A 10186-nucleotide genomic window follows, 5' to 3' on the forward strand; every position below is an offset into this window, starting at 1 on the left:
CGAGGGGGGGAGCGAGGGGGGGAGCGAGGGGGGAGCGAGGGCCGATTGCGGGCACACGACTCGGATAGAGATGTGGGCAGGGCTGGTGAGGCCTCGTGTGGTGAGGGAAAGGGCGAGTGTCGTGAGGGGTAGTGTGGTTAGGGGTAGGGGTAGTGTGGTTAGGGGTAGTGTAGTGTGGTTAGGGGTAGTGTGGTTAGGGGTAGTGTAGTGTGGTTAGGGGTAGTGTGGTTAGGGGTAGAGGTAGTGTGGTTAGGGGTAGTGTGGTTAGGGGTAGAGGTAGTATGGTTAGGGGCAGGGTTGTTGTGGTTAGGGCTACATGGGCAGGGCTGGTGTTCCCCGTCAGCGTTCGAGTGATTCTCTCCCCTGTGCCATCCTCCTCCTCCTCCCCTCCGCTGTTCTCTCCGCGCTGCGAGGAGCAGACATCCCCTAGACGACTCCAGCATCACCGCCCCTGCACCCGAACCCATCCGCCTCCTCCCCCACCCAGCATCACCAGCCATGGTCACACCACCCCATGGTCCACACCGTGTGGGGAGGTGGGGGAGACTGTCATCCAGAAGTAGATTGACCGTAATTCATGACGTTCAAACAATCGACCCTAATTAATCAAAATAATTCGTGTTCCAGGAATCTATTTCAGTTCCACCGATTTGGGGATGCGTCGTGAATTAAAGTGAATTTGGTGGTGGTCGGTGATGCTGGTGGTGATGGTGATAGTGGTAATGGTGGTGGTGATGGTGGTGGTGGTGATGGTGATGGTGGTGATGGTGGTGGTGATGGTGGTGATGGTGGTGGTGGTGATGGTGGTGGTGATGGTGGTGGTGATGGTGGTGGTGATGGTGGTGGTGATGGTGATGGTGGTGATGGTGATGGTGGTGATGGTGGTGGTGGTGGTGATGGTGGTGGTGATGGTGGTGGTGATGGTGGTGATGGTGGTGGTGATGGTGGTGGTGATGGTGGTAGCTAATTTTCCAAATGTCTGTCTCCTCGCCCTGGTCCCGCGGAGGCCACCCACCCGCTCGCCCTGGCCCCCACCCACTCGCCCTGGCCCCCACCCACTCGCCCTGGCCCCCACCCACTCGCCCTGGCCCCCACCCACTCGCCCTGGCCCCCACCCGCTCGCCTTGGCCCCCACCCACTCGCCCGCTCGACAGCTCCCGTGATGCCAGCGACTCGAGACGCCTTCGTCCCGTGACATAAATTCCCCGCCCCAAGCCACCAAACCTTTCGTCCGTGTCACTCCACGTGGCGTGAGTGCATGCCGATTGTGCTCGCCGTGGCGAGACTGTGCGCCGAGTGAACACGCGAACGTCCATGGGTTCAGAACAACGTCGTTTGTCCACCACAGTGGCAAGTCCACCGGCCCCTTCATTCCCGGCACCACTAAACGTCCCAGTAGAAGCATCGCGTCTTTGAGCAGCCAACGTTAATCTCGACTTTCGTGGGTCTCATCGGCACAAGTCCGGCTCGTTTCATCGATGACATTGGAAATTCCACTCCCATCTCGACACGATGGGACCCTCCCACAACGTTGAGCGCTTACAAGCAACGTGCTATGATGGCTCATGATGCCCTCTAGTGGATTAGCAATTACCGCGATAACCGAATGATTCGGTTGTTCATGCGTTCTTTCTTCCTATTACCCTTGGAGCTTGGTACTCAATTCTAAAGGTTCGGGATGGATTGAAGAAGGCCTACTGCCCGAAACGTCGCACATGATACATTCCTGTTATTTTAAGGCCACGGAACTTGTCGTGAGCTTTCCTATCAATTAGAAATGCGCGGATGAGAGCCGTCTTTAGAGCCACGCTCTGCTCGGAGCGGGCGAATAACGGGTGGAGCTTCCGCGGATTTCCTTCGGCCGTGCGCGTGCCCCACGGCGCCCCCCCCCCCGAACTCTCCCCCCTCTCCCTTCCCCCTGGACACGGAAAGAGACGATGACGACGAAGACGACGATGACGAAGACGATGTCGCCGTCTTTTGTTCTCGCCGAGATTTCTTGCGATCTCGCGGCGAACCTCCATTCCGGCTTCTTAATTTATTTCGTGATTTCGATGTTCGGCGTCGTGCGGCGGTGCGCGTCTGCTGCTTGTAATGATGATGCTCACGGCATGAACACAATGAAACCCCTTGCAGAACAAACACGAACGCTTTGTTAAGCCGCATGGGTTTGAAAATTATATTTTAGTACCAAACACGTCCGTGTCCGTTGGTTTCCCAACATTCGCGACTGCCTTTTTATTTAATTTTTCATTGTTTTGAATCCATTCCGATTGCGCGACCCGTGGTTGAGACTGAACAAGCGGGAAACATGCCAATGTTGGGGTAACGTTGGGCAAACGATACCTACCACATGCCAACGCTGGGGTAACGTTGGGCAAACGATACGTACCACATGCCAACGTTGGGGTAACGTTGGGCAAACGATACTTACCACATGCCAACGCTGGGGTAACGTTGGGCAAACGATACCTACCACATGCCAACGTTGGGGTAACGTTAGAACAACGTTGGCATGTTTACAGGAAAATCCATTCGTAAATCTGGTAGAACAGTGCACTCGGGTTTGTCTGCTACAGCCGAGTGTGTGTTTTTAAAACATAGGTGAAAGGTGAAGGCGCGGCCCTTCCACCTGCTGCTCGCGTCACTGCTGGTAGCGGCAGGGCCCCGCAGTGTCCACGCTGCCCACTCACTCTTGAAGAGACTCAGCGGCGCGTTAGCGAACCGCAGGCGAGCGGGGAGGCAGCAGCTAGGCGGTGAGCCGGTGCCAAATCCCCTCCAAGCTCTGCAGTCATCTATGTTTTATTTTTATTATTTTATTACTTCCCTTCTACGTGACTTTACCGAAAGAACCAAGAAGATATATCAAGGTGTTATCGGCCCAATTAATGAGTGTTCGCACGTGGGAGGAAACTGGAGCGCCTGGGGAAACCCCACGCGTGCGAGGGGGCAACACGATATCCCAAACACAGCGAGCGGGTCAAGTCCACGTTGGCTCCGCGGCCTTCCGGCGAGCCAGGCTACGGCTCCTCGACGCGCGCGGGGAGGGAGTTGAACTAAATCTGTGTGTGATCCACCAACCCTCACCACTCTGCCGAGTGCATCTCCGCAGAGGCGCGAGTTCCCGACGTACCAAAGCGAGGTGCCAGCTCTTTGGTTCTGTCGGTAGAGTCACGTAGATATAAGATACATTAAATCACGACGTTTGGATCGCAACACAAGCAATAATGCACATGGACCCCCCTCTCTGTGTGATGCACATGGACCCCCTTCTCTGTATGATGCACATGGACGCCACCCTCTGTATGATGCACATGGACCCCCCTCTCTGTATGATGCACATGGACCCCCCTCTCTGTATGATGCACATGGACCCCCCTCTCTGTATGATGCACATGGACCCCCCTCTTTGTATGATACACATGGACCCCACCCTCTGTATGACACACATGGACCCCCCTCTCTGTATGATGCACATGGACCCCCTTCTCTGTATGATGCACATGGACCCCACCCTCTGTATGATGCACATGGACCCCACCCTCTGTATGATGCACATGGACCCCACCCTCTGTATGATGCACATGGACCCCACCCTCTGTATGATGCACATGGACCCCCTTCTCTGTATGATGCACATGGACCCCACCCTCTGTATGATGCACATGGACCCGACTCCCTCAATCCACTGCTGGACGAGGATCGCCCCGACTCCGCACGAACCGCGGTGGGGCTATTTGACCATACTTCACCACGCTGCTCCTCGTCAATGCTGGTTTATGAATGCGGGGAGTCGCAGAGTAAGACGCAGGAACACCGAAGTAGGCGACACAGCACACCAACGAGTACGGGGATTGCTTCCTGGTGACGCCCCTGCTGTGTTGCCCGCCTGCAGCACCTCGGGCGGGGGTCACCACCCTGCGGCTCCCTTCAAGGGCGGCCACGTGGCGTCGCTGGGCGTGCACTGCGCGCCTTGAAACGTCGCGCAGTTTGTGTTTTCGTTCAGGGAATTCGAGAAGGGAGACAATGGCTCTCGTTATTTCTGCTTCGCCTGCCGCCGAGCGAGCACCGTCTGCGGTTGCCAGGTCAGTGAAGCGCCTCCCAGCCTCGACGAGCCCTGCTCAGCTATCGGGATTGGGGCGCAGTCCGGCAGACCTGGCAATGATTGGCCTCGGGCTGACAAGACGCGAGGCTCACTTAGCTGCCTGGCTTGCCCAGCTTGCCGCTGCTGCTGCCCTCACTGTTTTCGCGTCCTTGAGGATGCGACAGCGTAGGGGGTGGGGAGCCCCCCCCTCACCCCCTCTCCCTCACCCCGTATCGCCCCACCTCAGCCTCCCACCGAGCAATCAAGAACCCATTACATCAGCTGGAGAGATGGCAGTGATGCTGATGCTGCTGCTGCTGCTACCCCGCCTCCCCTCTGTGCTCGTTGGAGAGAAGCAGCAGCCGTGTGCGGTTTGGGTTTCTTTAGAGACCACACCGCAGCAGTCATCCATCCGTCGTTGTACTCTACTCCCATGCTCCCCCCAGGCACCTGACGAGTGATGACACGACGGCTACACGCCGTCTGCACGGATTCACGGCGTGACGACGGCGGTGACCCCGTGACGTGTGCATTCGCGAGAGGAGGCGCTTGCGTGCGGGCGTCACGGTCTCAATTGGGTAACAATTTGGAAAATGACACCACGGATGATGAATGACTCGATTGGGATCACACAGCAGCAGCAGCACCCCTACCCCTCTACAGCGGCTACTTGGCAGGACCCTCCGACAAAAGAGTCATGAGACTCGGCGACGCTTGCCCGGGTACACGTAGAAAAAGCGTCGTGATAATGATACGTAACAAACCCCTGACTTCACACCGACTACAGCACTGACCAGCGTGGTGAAGTATGGTCAAATACTGCCCCCCCCCCCTTCACGACCCCCCCGCTGTGGCGTAGGGAGGCCCTCATCCAGCAGTGGATTGAGACAAGGGCCGTAAATGTCACTTACTGGTAGCTACATCCCACCCCGTTCCCGTGGAGCCCCACCCACAGACACCCCCCGTAGGATTTAGATTTGCCTGCAGCGTGGATACCGTGCAAGCGAAATGTTGAAGATGCGTCAGGGATGTCAACGCCACGCTGCGGCGACAAAGCGGACTGGCACACAAGGTGCACCACCACCACGTGCCTTGCTAGCCCCGCGACTCTTGTGTTGTGGCCTCGAGTTACCCTGGTCGTGTCTTGGGGGGGGGCGGAGGCCAGTGGTCTTGATTGGGGGGCAGTCATAACACTGAGGTTGGGCTTCCCCGCCCAAACCCATCACCACACCAGGGCCGGCCATAGGGGGTGCGGGACCCGGGGCGAGCCACAACCGACGCCTTCAAACTTAACCGGGAGGATGACATCGAACATCAACATGGTGACGTGGAAGCGTGGGGACTCCCCAAAGCGCGGGGCCTGGGGCAGTCGCCCAGCTTCGCCGTGCACCTCGGGACGGCTCTGCGCATCACCCCTTTTTTTTAACTCGGAGTGGACTCGTCCCGATTTGTCAGCGCTGCCTCTTGTCGCCACCCCCCGTCCCCCTCCAGGTATCACGACAAATGGAATAGTCCGGACTGACATCAGTGAGTTTCCCATTGAATTTGGAACGATGGCAAATCGCTCCACTTATGAATTGTAATTACATTTCCCTGCTCTTTCACCATCAATGTCACGCGGGGTGGATAACCTCCGTATCGTTTGGGGAGGAGGAAGGGAGTGGCAGCGGTGGCGCAGTGGTTAGCGCACTGCGCTATGCATGAACCCGACAAACCCGAATTCGATTCCTAACAACAGTGTGGGCATTGACCAGCGTGGTGAAGTATGGTCACACCCCCCCCCCCCCCCCCCCATGAACGACACTGTTTTATCAACATTCACAATGCGTGCTTGTTATACATAACAGCATGGGCTCCGTTAGGCAGGGCGCGGCAAACAAGGTGGTGTCAGAGTGAGACACCCAGGCAGGAGGCACTTGTGAAATCCAGGCTCCAAGCTGCAACGGATTTGAGTTATGGTCCATTGCGGGGTTTTCTAAGAACTTGTGAAATCGAGGCTCCAAGCTGCAAGAGATTTGAGTTATGATCCATTGCGGGGTTTTCTAAGAACTTGTGAAATCCAGGCTCCAAGCTGCAACGGATTGGAGTTATGATACATTGCGCGTTTTTCTACGAACTGCAGCGAAGGGCGACGTCAAACGGAGATGAATAAAGGCTCGGGAACCCGCAGCGGTCACTCGCAAAACCTGTCGTGGAGTCGATTCACTTGGAGCATGGAGTCGTCGGCCGCTGTGCGCGAATGGGATTCGGCGACTCCGGTCGGAAGATCCGGTCCAGCCTTCCGAGCCGATCAACCTCTGCTCACATTACAAGGGCACATTTATTGATAATCGGATGCATTTATCTGCACACAAGGACCGTTGCCCGAAACATCGACTCGTCATATTGTTCCCCACGGAGGCCCAACATTGGCGAATATGTCTGCAGCGTTGTGTCTGTGTGACGGTCTGTGCGAGCGCCTCGCTGCCGACGCCGTCTCGCCGCGAGCCTCGTGACTCCGTGGTTCGGGAGCCTCCTGCGAGCTGTCGCGTCCCTAGGCGGGTTCACGAACCCAGGCGGGTTCACGAAGCCACTTGCGGCGCTGCAACCTCTGGGCCACCACCGCGGCAGCTGGGCGAGATTCAGGAGTTTGACAAATCTCGGCGCGATCCGCCAGCGCAGCCCTCTACGCGCCGCTGAGCCCCAGACTCGCAGAGTCGCCGGGACCAGCCTCATGGCGCCATTGACACATCAGACGTCACAATGGACAATGACGTTGATGAGTGCGGTGTGGCGTCACAGGCCACGCTGAGGCCAATAACGGTGACAGCCGATATTTGAACCGGTCCTGCAGGGCTTCCCCAAGGTTGATTCAGCCTTAAATGAGTACTGTGCCGGCCTTAAAAGGTGCTCGCTAACAGCACTTGCCTCAACAGTTCGTTCAAGGCTGTACGGGGGATCTTTGTCTCTGTGACGTGGTGGGCGTGTGGGCTTGGCGTGGTGCGTGCGTGTTGGCGTCGGCGACGGAACGCTGTGGAGGCTGCCTGGCCTGTCGCTCCGTACGATGCTCCGGGTCTCATCGGACCCCTTTGAATGAACATCGCTCCGAAACATTCAGGCCGGCCTGCCTTACAATCCATCCTGGGTTTAACCGGGCTGGATTTAAGTGTGAGGAGCTCACAGATCCTTGAAATATCTGGACTGAGTCCCATCGGCGAGCTCCTCCGGCAAGCAAGGCTGCGCTGGCTGGGCCACGTAGCCCGCATGCCCAGCCACCGCGTGCCCAAGCAGCTTCTGTTTGGCCGGGTAGAGGAGGCTGAACGGGCGCTGCACATGTTAGATACGAAATGGAGCTGATACGGTACAGGAGGATGTGGAGGTGAGTTGACTTACCAAAGACCGCTACCAGCGGTGTCAAGATCGGCTTCTGTGGAGGAGGAGGGGGGGCTCGTGAAGGACGCTGCTGCTGCTTCTGGGCAGTGGGAGGCAGTCGCCCTCCAGCAAGAACAGAGGAGCGCCGAGCCAATAAAATGCAGCGAGTTGACACAATGTGGAGCGCAGGGGGTGCATCTGCCAGGCATCTCAGTCGACCTATAGCACCTGGGTCTGTCCCGTGACCTTCTGCCAGCAGCAAGACTTCAACACTTTGCGTGGCCCAAGGTGCACCTAGCCTGGCACAAACGCCGTGGATGGAAGCTGTTGTTGTTTGTAGTCATGTTGGCGATGATGGTGCTCGGGCGAGCAGTGATGGTAGTGGTGATGTTGGTGATGGAGCTTAATGATGGTGGCGATGGAGCTCCGTGATGCGCAGCCACAGCACAAGCTCACGGAGGGACGCGTCAAACCGGTGTGACATGGCCAAATCACCTTTATTATTATTATGATGATGTCTACTGTAAGTGGTGATAGCATCGTTCGAGTTTGTTACAGCGAACTCTGCCGAGCACAGCCTCAAGTTACACGCCCCGCGGTCCTCCACCTCCTCCTATGTTCCCGTTGTCCCTGTCGTGAACGTTTCACTTAAGACGCAATCATCAGGGATGGACATGCATTTACCCGTCGACTCTGGGACGCGGTCACGCGGTTTATACGGCACACGTGACTTCTCTGCACCATAAGCGCCCTTCATCATCATCGCTCAACATCGCTCCTCGCTTAATTAATTCCTCCATCAGTCCACCTTTCCGTCACCCCTTCATTGTATTGATAAAGCCTTCATCTTTGTATCTCTCCATCACTGCTTCCACCACCACCTTCCTTAAACTCCTCCAATCAAGCAAGTCCTCCATCATACATCACTCACGATCCCATCCCTTCGTCTCTCTCACTCCAACCGTCCCTCTCCATCGCGCCCTCCTCCATCCACATCGCTGAACCTCGCAATCACTCCTTCACTCTACCCCTCACCATCTCGGCCACTCCACTCGTCATTCCACGCTTCACTCAGTTACACCGATCTCTTCAGCACTCGAGTCATCCATCCCTGAATCATTCCCCCCACTATCAGTCTATTCCTTCCATTGCTTCCGTTACTCATTCCCTCTGTCCCGTTTAATATCTCAACACTCATTCAATCCTTCCTCCACTCATTCCCTCCGCGTCATTCATTTCTTCTACTCCTGCCTCACTCGATCATTTGCGTGTTCTCTCGACACTCCCATCATCACTGCATCTCTCCATCCCTCGTTTCGGTTCCTCATCCACACGCTCCCTGCACGAGTTAATCCCTCAAACACTTCACGCCTTTTCCTGCCTCCATTTATCTTGAGGATCGGAAGCTCTTTGGCTTCCACCAATCTCTCTCGATCCCTCCATCCATCTCGACCTCCATCCATCTCGACCTCCATCCATCTCGACCTCCATCCCTCCCTCCCCGAGCGAAATTCCGGAGAAATTCAACCGCCATCATCAGCGGCGGCGGCCTCCGAGTGAAAGTGAGGACGAGTTTGCATATCACCACGGGCTCAGCCGCAGCCGTTCACGAACGCACGCACAGAGAGCAGCAGCAGCAGCTACAGTAGTAGCAGCAGCTACAGCAGCAGCAGTAGCTACAGCAGCAGCAGCTACAGCAGCAGCTACAGCAGCAGCTACAGCTGCAACAGCAGCAGCTACAGCAGCATCTACAGCAGCAGCAGCTACAGCAGCAGCTACAGCAGCAGCAGCTACAGCAGCAGCTACAGCAGCAGCTACAGCTGCAACAGCAGCAGCTACAGCAGCATCTACAGCAGCAGCAGCTACAGCAGCATCTACAGCAGCAGCAGCTACAGCAGCAGCAGCTACAGCAGCAACAGCAGCAGCTACAGCAGCAGCAGCTACAGCAGCAACAGCAGCAACAGCAGCATCTACAGCAGCAGCAGCTACAGCAGCAGCAGCAACAGCAGCAACAGCAGCAGCTACAGCAGCAGCAGCTACAGCAGCAACAGCAGCATCTACAGCAGCAGCAGCTACAGCAGCAGCAGCTACAGCAGCAGCAGCTACAGCAGCAACAGCAGCAACAGCAGCAGCTACAGCAGCAACAGCAGCAGCTACAGCAGCAGCAGCTACAGCAGCAGCAGCTACAGCAGCAGCAGCAGCTACAGCAGCAGCAGGGCGACTACGACGACACAAAACACCCCCCCCCTCTGCGGTCTCAAACAACCCCCCCCCCCCGCGTCTTCACGCGCGCACCCCCAAACACCCCCCTCCCCCCCTCCCCCCCACCAAGTTCAATGCTACACGACTTTATCTACCCCCCTGGCTTGATGATGATGATGAGGCGGTGGTGGTGGTGGCAGTGAGCGCTACCTCAAGGCAATGCACGCAAGCGGCGACTCAGAACAAGGTTACCCCCTCCCCTCGACAACGGCGCTGTTTGTCGCTGGCCGCTTCACGTTCTGGTCCCTGTGCTCATCAGCTGCGTTAGAAGGGGCAGAAAATGCACCTCTTTGTCCATGAAGCCCCCCTCCCCCATCCCCCTGCCCCCCTCCAATTGCCCATGGGGGCGGGGGGGGTGACAACTCCCAGCGAGGAGCCCTGCTCTGGACGACAACGCAGGCGGATGACTGAGCGCAGCTGAGCAACAGCCGACGTCGTGATCACAGTGGCGAGCAGTTACCGTGCTCATGGGATCACCCCCCCCCCGTG

The sequence above is a fragment of the Lampetra fluviatilis genome, chromosome 53, assembly GCF_964198595.1.
Source record: "Lampetra fluviatilis chromosome 53, kcLamFluv1.1, whole genome shotgun sequence".
Taxonomy (NCBI): domain Eukaryota; kingdom Metazoa; phylum Chordata; class Hyperoartia; order Petromyzontiformes; family Petromyzontidae; genus Lampetra; species Lampetra fluviatilis.